Raw genomic sequence first — 12,142 nt, forward strand, 5'->3', positions numbered from 1 at the left:
ATGCAGAGGATATCCATGTGGAAGGCAGATTGGCACAGTATGCTGGAGCCCTTTGAGGTGAGGAAGGTAGAGAAGAGCTGTCTGTCGTGAGTTGTTGGCCCCAGAGTATTGCAATGCAGTAAAGGGGACCTTGGTACAAATATTAAGAGGCCTCACTTCTGGTCATAACACCTCTTAATCATGAGGTTAGAGGGGCTCAGTAAAGAGTCTTGGACCTCAGTTACCTTGTATTTAAATAGAGGAGCTTCGTTAGAATTAGGTGCTCCTTAAACTTAGTTTTCATTTCAAAAATTGTGATGCTGTATATTTTTTTAATTGAAAAAGCATCAAAGAGAACATTGATTTAGTTATCAGAGTCTTTGGAGAAAATTTCCAGTATCATTTTGTCCTAATTACAAATTCAGAATGGAATATAAGAACCATTTATCGAGTAACTTCTTTATATCTGACACTACATGATTTTAACTCCTGTAAATGTGACCGTGACTCTGGGAGTTCGATTATGTAATTCCTTTTGGCAGTTGTAATTGCTTTGAGGGTCCTAGGGCACAGAATGAGTAAGTATAGCATCTGGAGAAGAATCTAGTTCGTGTGATTCTAAGCCCTGGATTCCACTGTAACGTGCTATACCTGCTAACCTTAAAAAATGCTTTTTCCCATTATTCATCTATTTTTACATTCAAACTAAATTTTAGTGAAATTTAGTAAACCACATTCTGAGTACCTCTCAAAAAACTTTAGTAAAGATCCCCTCATCCTCGAAGTATCGCTTGAATAAGGTGGTTGCTTTCCCTTGCCCTTCCCACACAGAGGTTTACAGGGTCAGTAACAGAGATTTGTTGCGTTTCCCTTGGAACCCTATACACATATGGTTTGAGGTAAACATCCGAATGGAACAAATGAGTATGATCTGATGGTTGAGGCGGTTTTCCTTTTCTTTTTGTAAAAGGCATAACAAAGGGCAGAGATTCGAGGCGAGTTAAAAAAACAAAAACAAAACAAGGCCAAAACGTAGAGGTGCAGGCAGAGCCTCAGAAACAACTATGTCAAAGCTTTCTGGATTAAAGGCTGAGAAGAAGGTATGTTCTATTCGTATCTGTGTGTGCGTTGCTATTGACACTTTCTCCCCCTTATCAAGCCGCAGAGGTGGCTGAAAATTGTTAGAAAACACTTTGAAATCAGGCAAGGCGAAGAGTTTTGATCCAGGGCTGGAGGGAGGAGGCTGAAAGGAAACGCGGCGGGGGACGAGGGATGGGGGTGGGGTCTGCGTTTCTGCCTCTGTCCCGGCTAAGCCCAGAGTAAGGTAAGGCCTCTCTCCCTGCCATCGGGTGCCTCCCACACCCCCTCTCCTCGTGCCAACTCCCGAATACCAAGGGGACCCGTAGGAAACCACCATCGGAGATGGAAGAAAGTCAGCGAGCTTGAATGCAGGCGTCCCGTTTGGAAGTGTCCAAGGAGACCGCCCGAAGTGCGCCAGCCGGAGTCTGGAGAGTTTCCTTCTGGCCGAGAGGGGGAGCCCCGCGCTCCCAGCCGGGAGCGACCAGGCGTCCCGAGGAGCCTCCAGCCCCAGCCGCTGCCAGCGCCAGTTTTGGCTTCAGTCGATTAGGAAGAGGAGGGAGGGGGCAGAGAGCGCAAGGAGAGAGGGGGCGGGAGCCGGAGGGTCCCCATTCCTGCACCGTGTGGACGCAGAGAAACTTTCCCTCGCCACGGAGACGGCGCGCGGCTCGTGCGCCCGAGATCGCCGGCTGCGGGGACGCAGAGGCTCTCCACGCCCCTGCCCGGAGCTGCCCCGACCGCATCGGTCAGAGAGGTAGGGAGTCACCGCGATTTAGGGGGTCTTCCCCCGGCGGCCAGCCCGGCTTCCCGCCAGGTAGCAAGCCATCTCTTTTAAACTGCCGTCCCGAGAGGCTCGGGCCGGTGGTCAGCCCCGCGGCGGATCCCGGGCACGGGGGCGCGGAGCCGTGTGCTGCTGCCGCTGCTGCCCGGCAGGTTGAGAAATTAGGACAGTGAAAGCGCACGGAGTCGCCCGGCGCGAAGGGAGGCTCAGACCTGTTGACGGCCGCGGTGGTAAGGCTGGAGGAGGGATGACCGAGGAGCCCCCGAGGTAGGGGACGCAGCGATCCCCCGACTCCCGCGCCTCCTCGAGTCCTTTGTGGTAACTTTGGTCCTGGTGGAGGGGCGGCGGGGGGCAGCGGGGCACCCGAGGGGCAGCGCAGCTAAGGATGCTTGGGCCAGGCGGGGACTGAGCGAGCGAGTCATCGCCGGGTCGCAGAGAGCAGACCCTGGAGCGAAACTTCTTTCAGCGTCAACATCAAAATCTTTTGTTGGCTCCCGGGGCGAGTGTGGGCTTGGGGGCGGGGAGGCGCGAAGCTCCCAGGCCGGGCGGTGGATTCTTTAAAGCCCGGGGCTGGGAGGGCCCAAACTCGGGGGCGGTGCCCACACGGTTACCCTTTAGCTGGGTGGGTCTAGTAGTTACTTCTGGTGGATCCTACGTTGGAGGGCGCGGGCGCGCGGCGCGGCGGGGTGGTGAGACTCGGGGTGCTAGGTCCAGCTCCCGAGCTCGCTCTCCAGGGTTCACCTCCGGGTGGACTGACTCAGTGCGCGGATCTGATCGGAACCCAGAACGTTCGGTTCTCCCATGTGGCTACTGGGGACGCCTCTCTGTTTTCCCTGTGAGCGGGAGGGACTCTGGCCAGGCTGGTTTTCTTGGAATGTGTTTACGCTGTTGAATGGGACTCGAACAGGAAGCTGGACGCTGCAGCTGGAGCTAGCGTGCCAGGGTAGAGTAAGGAATACAGAGCTGGTGTTGGGCTGGGAGGACCACTTGATGGGTTGGGCAAAGCCCCGGAGTAAGTGCAGACTGGAGATCAGGGTACCCCTTCCTGGTTCCTAGAACATTTTTCTAACTGAATTCATCTTATTTTCGCTTACCATCAGACATTTACATGCACCCCTTTAGTCTGCAAGTTTGACAAAGTACAATGCAGTCAATCAGGAAAAATTTAATGCATTTGTTTTGGTACCTGCTTTTAAAAAATGTTGCATAAAGACTTAATAAAAGTTTTTGGAGAGTGTTCTAATCATGACTGCTTCTTGGTTTCTAGAACTTGTAGGATACCAGGATACTGACGATTTTGTGGCTGATATTATTGGGTGACTAGGTGCTAATGTGGGGAGAAGGGTGGAATGAGACAGTGAATGGAAGGAGATAGCAGATTCTGAGGGGAGTTGGAGATTTACAGATTTGCAAATTGCCCCTTTTCTCTACAGGTCTTTCTCTTCTTCCCCCACATTAATAAGCAGTCTTGCTAGAAAACCCACCAATTTGGAGAGTGCAGTCCTTGGCGACTATAAGCCTTTCTGGAAACAGCAGGCAGACTAAGGTAATGCCCCATTGCATAATTAAAAGTTCTCCTTGAACTGTCCAGGAGTGTTTTCCAAGTTTTTACGACTGACAAGGAAAGAAGAGAGGAACCTGGGTGGCAGCCAAACTAGACTGAGCTCAGTAGCCAGGCATGAAAGAGACTGGGAAGTTGCAGGGGATAATTGGAAGGGAGCTGTTGGTTGTACTTAGGTTTAAACAAGGGGGTTCTTATGCAAATGAGAATATTTAGGTGACTAAGATAGGTCTTCTTGGCTAAAGTATAAGCTAAGCAATAGTTGACAGAGGAGAGTGAAAGAAGGGCTCTAGGAGGCAAGTCTGACCATTCATTATTAGTGTCACAGTAGAATAAACTGAGGACCCAGCGCTGCTGGTGTTGATCATATTATACAAATGCCTGCACTTTTTTGCAGTTTGTTATCACCACAACATGGACCAGGCTTGCTGCAACTTCAGTCTCTTGACCTTGACCTTTTTTGTTGTCATAGCAGAAAGACTGAAGACTTGGGTTTTGAGCAGATGGTTTTTCCATCTAAATTGAATAATTCAATTAGGTATTCTCAAATGGCCCACATTTGGGTCATGGAATTAAAGTGAAAAAAACAAAAACATATGTCCAGCATGTCTTCCTTGTGTTTGTTATAAGTGATGTTGATAGATTTTACTCTTTCACTGAAGAAGAAGTTGGGATGATCTCAGCATTTCACACAACATGTGCCCAGTAATCAAGGCCTTGCCAATTCTGAATTCCAGACTAGCCCAAAAATTCAGTCTTATTTGAAAGTCAGACCTTTCTTTGTATGTATGGAAATTGTGTTTCATCTCTCTACTTTTTTTTTTTTTTTTTTCAGGGAGGTAGGGTTTACTATTGTGGGTTTAGGGGTTGAATGGTAAAAAGCACTAATACAGCTTGTACTAGCTCAGAATTGATGAGTTTGAGATTGTATCAGTCTGCTGTCTGAGATTGACTTTATGAATCACCCTCCACTAAGTGTTTTCCCTGAATATGACTTCAGTTTTTCCACTTGTAAAGAAACTTTCCTTTACATAATTACAAGCTTACTGTGAGTATTAACTACATGAAATTATGTTAATAGGCTTTTAGATATAAAATTCGTAGGGTTTCTGACTTATTTACTTCAATTGAGATTATAGGGGCAAAATAGTAACATTTATATCCAGAGTACACATATAATGGTGGCCTATCTGTACATAATTCATAGAAATTACTACTTTTGCCCTTTAATAATAGCTTTCATGTTATCATAAATTCTAACTTTTGAGAATATTGGGTGAGATTTTTGTTGGGTGAGATTATGTTGTAGCTGAGTCATTCTAAAACAGAGAAGAACAATGGGCAAATTCATTTATTTTTATTTCAGTTTGTATTTATATAGGACTTGCTATTTTTTAACTCTAGCTCAATTTTGTCTTTATGAGAAGTTAGTCAATGTATTTACAGTGTTTGGCTCCCTTCTTGGAAGTAACACTTGAGACGCTAAAATACTTTTATGATGTACAAACTTTTTGCTCCCAATGTCCTCAACAGTCCCTTAAGATTTAGAGGATAGATTTACTAACCATTTGTTAATTCAATCAATGTTTGTGTCATGGTTTTTATGTCCCAGGAAATGTCAGACTTGGATTCAAATCCTAGTATTATGATCTTACTCATTTCATTTTTCTTCTAAACATTTTACCAACATTTAATTTAGTGTCTATGTTACTATCTATAATGTACAAAATTGGTAATTGTTGTTTCATCCATGATAATTGTGAAATATTTAATATTTATTTTGGCATATCAATTCATAAAATGAACAACCTCTTTTTATAGCTCAGTATAATGTGTATATACATGGGTATTTAATTCTTTTAGGTGACTAGGTCTATGTATGAGAGAAAGAAAATAGAATAAATAAGTATAAATTATTTAAGGAAAAAATGTTTTGATGAAGTACTTAGTCATAAATTTTATTTTTAGACTTTATAGTAATTGTGAATCTATAGCATGTAGGAGTATATGGGAAAAATAATTAGGTTAGATTTATGATTATATTAATATAATAAGCACTTTTTGAGTAATCAATGAACAAGTGAATGTCCAAGGATGTATTGGGGTAATTTTAATCAAAAACATTCAATTATGATTTTGATTTTAAGTTAAAAATCTTTAAATCTCAGTCTCTATTGCTGAATATTAGATAATTTTTATTTAAATTTCACTTAGCAGAACACTTTGTGATTCATCCACAGACCTGTAATTTGCTTTCTGAGGTCTCTAACGTCTTTAAAAGTAATTTTATTTGATATGATAATGAATTAAAAAGTAGTTACAGTTGCATGGGTTCTATGAGCCATGGTCCCTAAACGTATTAGAGGCTGGTGGATCTAATAGTGTTTGTTTTAACACATTTAGAGACCAGGAAACATAAACTTGTCCTGTGGGAATTTAAATATATTCAGATTGAAAGAGGACAAAATAGTATAGACTTGGAACAGAGAAATTGTGTTGCTTCCAATTAGTGGAGAAGCAGACCTGAAATCAGGCCTTTATTTTTAAAGATAATGACCAAAAATCATGATTCCAAAGTTAGGCTTAGACAACAATGCCTCTGGTATTTGCTGTAGGAACCAATCTCCAAATTTGGGGTAATTAAAAGTTTATATAAGAGAACAAACTGGATTTTATCCTCTCAATTTCATAGCTATTAACAAACTGCAAGGGAGTGCATGTTTTATAAAAGCAAAATTTTAACAGTAAATGGGTTCAATTACTCAGATTTCCATTTGGGTAAGTTAAAACTTGGGTAGGTAAATACTGATTAGCATTTTATTTAAGAAGACAGAGTACTTTGTAAAGTGTTTTTAAGAGTCTCTGTGCATGTTTTTCTCTGTAATCTATTTAATTTTTGTCTGCCTTTGAGGATTCCAGAAAAGATTTTGTATGAAAAGATTTTGTATAATGGTAGAACTTTCTTATTACCTTCCTGGAGCAGTACATTATGAGAATCATAAAAAACAGTCCTCCAGTATAAAGACTGATTGGATGCTGGTAGTATGCATAAATACAGAGAAAATTTGGCTTGTTGTAAATAACAGTTTTATAACTGAATTGACTTCAAATTGATTTATCTTTATTCTGCATATAGTAATTAGTAAGAATATGTTGCTTATTCAGTATATTCTAGCAAAATATATTTTTAGTGAATTGTTAAGGAGTCACATTTGAGTAAAATTGTATTTGAAATTATCTAACTGCTCCCTGAAATGGCAGAAGAACCTGTAAAGTAAAACTTCTTTATAATAAGAGTGAGTATTGTTTTGACATTTTATGAGTTACTCATAATGCACCATTGTGACTCTGGATGTATGTAATGAACAACTTTAAAATTATTAACTGCAAACTAGTAAGAGCTATGATACTGCTAATATTGTCTTTAATCCATTTTAATGGAAGAACCAAGACTAAAATTGTAATATCCAAATTATCATAGGCTTAATTGTTTAAATTAAGTAGATTAGGAAATTTATGATTAACTTGGAAAAATTAAATCTTTTAGATTAGTGCAGATGATATTTTAGGAACATTTTATGAATTGATATAATAAATCTTCCTTTGCGACTTCTTTATTCAATGGAATACTGATTTTCTTTTAAGCTGTTATAAAAAGTTAAAATCTTTTTATCCTCCCTTTTTTCATTCTGGAAAATGTAACACAGTTTATGTTTAAACTATGAGTTATCAAATAAGAAATTCTACTATGATTCTCTTGACTTTGATAAATATTTATTGAACATCATGACTTATTTTGTAATTGTGTCCTTTTTGGTAGTAGGTAACAGGCATCTATCTCAATATTACCAAAATGACTACTATCCCACTAAACATGCTATACAAATGTAATACAATCCTCATTAAACTACCAGAAATATTTTTGAAAGAAGCTAAGTAAAAAATATTGGAATTTATATAGAACCACAAAACACCTGAAATTGCAAAACAACCCTGAGAAAAAAAAGATGAAGTTATTACATTACCTGACTTCTAACTTTACTTTAAACCAACAGTACTAAAAACAACATGGTATTAACACAAAAATAGATAAATAAATAAATAGATAGATAGATAAAATAGATAAATCAATCCACATATTCACCAGCACTTAATCTATAATAAAGCAGCTATGAGCGTAAAATGGGGAAAGATCAGTCTGTTATAAATGGTGCTGAGAAAATTGGAAACCACACATAAAAGAATGGAGTTGAATTACTTGCTAATACCATACACAAGAATGGACTGAAGATTTACAGATAAGTCCTACAACAATGAAATACATGGAAGGAAACACTGGTCATAGGTTCCATGATATCAGTGATAAAGTTATATTTGGCATTTCAACCTCTGTGGCAAGTTAAAAAGATTCTACAGCAGAAGAAAATATAAGACAATTAAAAGAACACCTTATTAAATGGCAAAATATTTATACAATATATGGCTGACAAGAGATTAATGTTCAAGATATATAAAGACTAATATAATTTAACAACAAAAACACTAAATAGCCCAAATCAATAAGTGTCATCAGATATGAACAGGCAGTTCACCAAAGAGGATATCCAGAAGGCCAAAAGACATATGAAAAGAAAGATCATCATAGCTCCTAATAAGAGAGATGCAGAATAAAACCACAGTGTGATACTACCTCACACTGATGAGATTGGCAAATATTCAAAAGACCCACAACCACCAGTATTGGAGTAGATGTGAAATAAAAGGGACCCTGTTACACAGTTGGGAATGTAAACTGGTATAACCATTATGGAAAGTAATATGGATATATCCCACTCTGGGGCATATATCCAAAGAATATGAGAACATATGTACCACAGTTTTCATAGCAGCATTATTTACAGTAACTAGGACATAGAGGCATGATTGTCTATCAATGAATAATGGAATCAAGAAGATATGGTATATCCTTACTATGGAGTACTATACAGCTATAAGAAAGGGCAAAAATGCAACCATTTTCAACAAAATGGGGGGAATTTGAGAGAATCATATGCAGCAAAGTTAGAATGATAAAAACATACTGGACATTTATATAACAAGCAATATATTTGATAACATAAAACACTTTTTTTTTAAGATTTTATTTATTTATTTATACAAGCACTGGGTACAGTCAGAAGTGCAGGAGGGTGAGAAAATTCACCAGAGCCGGAGCGGGATGCAGAACAGGCAGAAGGACCGAAGTACACTGCTGAGGGGAGCAGCGGGCGGCAGGAGAGGTCTGCACGCCATGTGGGACCCTCGCCCCGGCAGCCGGGGATCGAACCTGCGCTGCAGAGGCTGCGGGCAGCTTCGCAACCCAGCACTCAACCACTGTGCCACCAGGGAGGCCCAACATAAAACACTTTTAAGAAACCAATTGATATCAATAAACAATCTGAGGACGGTGAGGGGGTGCGGAAAAGGGACAAGGGGGTAAAAGGGATGGTGGTGGAGAAAAAGAATAAAAAGAACAGCAGATAAAAAATAGTAAAATTACAAGGTGTGGGTCTATGATAATAGTTTGTACTTGAAAACTGAGAGTTGCTTCAAGGTCACAATGAGAGATAATTGTATTTCAGTCTTGTTTTGTCTCTACTTCCTATGTTCTCTAGTGGTCATCATCAAGTATAGTGGACAATTATTTGCTTCCTTCCCTGTTGGATTTCCATATTCGCTCTGGATGACCTTGAATGACACTAGCTTAAGCCAGTTATGATTCTTTACCTGAAGTTAATTTCTTTTTCATTTTTTGTACAACCATATTTTCACTTCTAAGAGCCCACTTTACCATCCTTGTGGCAGGCACTACTGGCTGTCTACCCAAATAATTTCCTCATTCCTCTTTGCTTATAGGACTCTAGTATTTTTCAGATGTCCACTCTTATCTACAGTAAGTGGAAAGGCAATTCATTCCTAACTAAAGTGAAATTTGGATTAGGCTAAGCAAATAATCACAGTGTTTCTAGTCCCCTTGTCAATGATTTGCTATTGAGGGTTACTTGTTCCTTGTCTCTGTCATAGTCAATGAAATGTGGTGACAGGACTTGGAAAGATGAGGTAGGAGAAATTTCTTTACACTTAGCAAGGGAGCATTGGATGCGTAGGCTGCGCGGCCTCTTGATATTGGTTCTATCTGGGGTAGATACTTAAAATTGCTTTGGGAGAACCTCCATGAGGAGATCCAGCTAAAAGGTAAAATAAATGTAAGGAAACTGGGTGTGCCTAATGGTATTTTTGGGTTCCAGTATCATCTTACCATGTTTCTGGATTTAAGTGTTTTATGAGGTAATGATGATTTTTTTTTTTTATTTTTCAAACCAGAAAGCAGTTTTTTGTTATTCAAAAGCAGTTTTTTGTTATATCCCAATTAGAACAGTAAAGTGTTACCTTAATTTTGTAAATAAAAATTTAAGAAGTAATAATTTAGGTTATTTAAGTAAGTTTATAGACCACCCAGGTTTTGTGAACTTTGAATATAATTAGTGTTATTGTAACAGGGTGGTCCCCAGGGAAGGGGGAGATTCCAGGTTTCCTGCCCCACCCAAGGGAGGGTGGAGCTGAGCAGGGAGAGAAGAGGCTGGAGAGGAGACTGAGGAAGGAAGGAAGCAGGATGGAGCCAGAAGGAAACCTGGAAGAGGCACATGGAGCCAAAGACACATGAAGTAACTGCGCTTGCCTTTTGGTCATGGGCTGGTTGACACAGTGTGAGTGAGAGACCCGTGGGGAGGTGACAATGGCGGTTTTTGTCTTGATTTTGATTTTGCTCTTTCCCTTCCAGACTTGTCTAAGGGTTTCTGATCCTTTTCTCTGGGTCCCCACTGGAAAATGCTTTAGACTTGTGGCAGGCTTTGGGGCCTTGCTCTGGGCCAATCCTGCTTGGGTGGACTTTTACCAGGAGGGGATGGGTAACTTTGGGTGCTTGATTTCGAAACTATATTCTTTGCCCTTCCTGTGTTGTTTCCTAATTGTGTTAAAGTTCCTTCCCATTAAAGTCGCATATGTTTTGTGTTGATGCGGTGGATGGCAGAACCTATTTAGAGCAGGCAGGTTTGCGGGGTCTGGGGTGCCCCTCTCCCTGCCCTGTAACATTATTACTGTACAACTTTTTATTAGTCATCAAATTTTGTGGGTTTGAATATAGTTAATGGGTTAATCAATTAAATTTGGTGTGAGATGAATAAACTTTACCTATAGCTCAGAAACGCACTATCTTATCAATTTTTTTTTTTTAAAATAGACCAAAATTACAATCTAATCAATTACAAAGTCACACCATTGTGTATGAGTTGCTTGAAGGCCTGAGTATACTGGAAACATTAAATGTACATTAAGAAATATTGGCACAGTCTTACTGCTACTCTGAGTAATTTAAAGATTGGAGTCATGATGAGCTGTAAGTAAATAGAAATGATAAAGCTGCTAGGAATAAAATTAAAGAAAACTGTGAAGTTTAGATTCATTCACAAAGATAAAAATGCAGGCATATAGTAAATTTTAGGTAATGAATAGTTTTGTAAAATTGTAGTTTACTGTAACCATTATTTTAGTTGTTTTCTGCCTCATGTTCTTGAGTTTGTTTTGTTGTTGTTGTTGATTGATTTGTTTTTCTTGATGCATATCCTTTAGGGGATGGCAGGCAGATTAGTTAACTAATGCTAATCTGCAGCTTATTGATAGACTGGTTTAAAATTCCAAGGCTAGGAGAGCCATAGCTATAATTAACTTAAGACTCTAGTGATGTAGGTTTTAGCATAAGAGACTCCATTTTGGGTCTGTTGTCTTGTTTTACAATATATTGTGCTGTACCACAGTAAGGACATAGATCTGAGTCTTTGTCTTCTTGTTCTAAAAAGGACAATTATCCAAGGCTGAGTATTTACAAAGGCAAGAGAGACATGTATTTTAGAGTATTAGTGCTATCCTTAGCTGAAATAATTTACTAGGCTTTTAAGCAGAGGTGGAAGCAAGCAAACCAGGAATAATAAAATAGGCTCAGACAATTAGGTAAGTGTCACAATGAGCAGGTTTGTTAGGAATGAGGGGGTGTGAGAAACATAAAGCTAATGATGTGTAAACAGTGCAGATGAAGAAGAGTGTGGTGAAACCAGAGGTGGAGATGTTACAGATGTTGACAGCCTTAGTCATTGGTCTAGAAAGAGCAAAGCTATTATTGTATTTGAACTGATATCAGCATGGATGTTGAAAGCATGGAGACTGGGTTGGAGAGAGATTTAGATAGCCTGTAACTTGAATATCAAAGGAAAGTGAAAGAGACATCAGAAGAGTAGTTACTAAAAGAGACATCCTAAGTAACAAGATCTCCTACAATCCTGATTGAAATTGCATATCACTTTCTTGCATAAAAATGCAATAAACATGCTTGAGATGCTCCCTCTATGAGATCACGACCTCCCATAAAGCTAGACAGGAGAGACCAGAGAATACAAAGTGCTGCAATAAGGATTATTGTTCTTTTAGAAGCTGTTGTTTAGGGATTATCCTGGGGCATCCCTTTGCCCTTGCAGAATAGGAATGCCCTCTGGTGACCTTTTTCTGGTTTGAAAGGGAGCCACATTTTTAAGGGTTTTTGAATGTGAATAAAAGCCTCTTTGTATATAAATGATTATGGAGGCACTGTGCTTATCTACTTTAACAATTACAACAAATATATAATAAGGTAGAGGATAAATATCCAGATAATT

General features: G+C 39.6%; 1 protein-coding gene across 6 annotated transcripts in view; it reads left to right on the plus strand.

The window, feature by feature from the left end:
• Positions 1-1,025: 1,025 nt before the first annotated feature.
• GULP1 (GULP PTB domain containing engulfment adaptor 1) overlaps positions 1,026-12,142 on the plus strand; it is a 195,969-nt gene continuing 184,852 nt past the window's right edge. For 2 of the 6 annotated variants that reach the window (XM_054699921.1, XM_054699917.1), the window contains exon 1: positions 1,260-1,810. The gene's annotated coding sequence lies outside the window, so the exon portion shown is untranslated. Of the gene's footprint in view, positions 1,080-1,259; positions 1,811-3,270; positions 3,384-12,142 lie in introns of those variants that run through there. The other 4 variants (XM_054699918.1, XM_054699920.1, XM_037523683.2 and 1 more) reach the window with 4 other exon arrangements.

Source organism: Talpa occidentalis, unplaced genomic scaffold (assembly GCF_014898055.3).
Source record: "Talpa occidentalis isolate TD23 unplaced genomic scaffold, MPIMG_talOcc4v2.1 talOcc4.3, whole genome shotgun sequence".
NCBI lineage: Eukaryota > Metazoa > Chordata > Mammalia > Eulipotyphla > Talpidae > Talpa > Talpa occidentalis.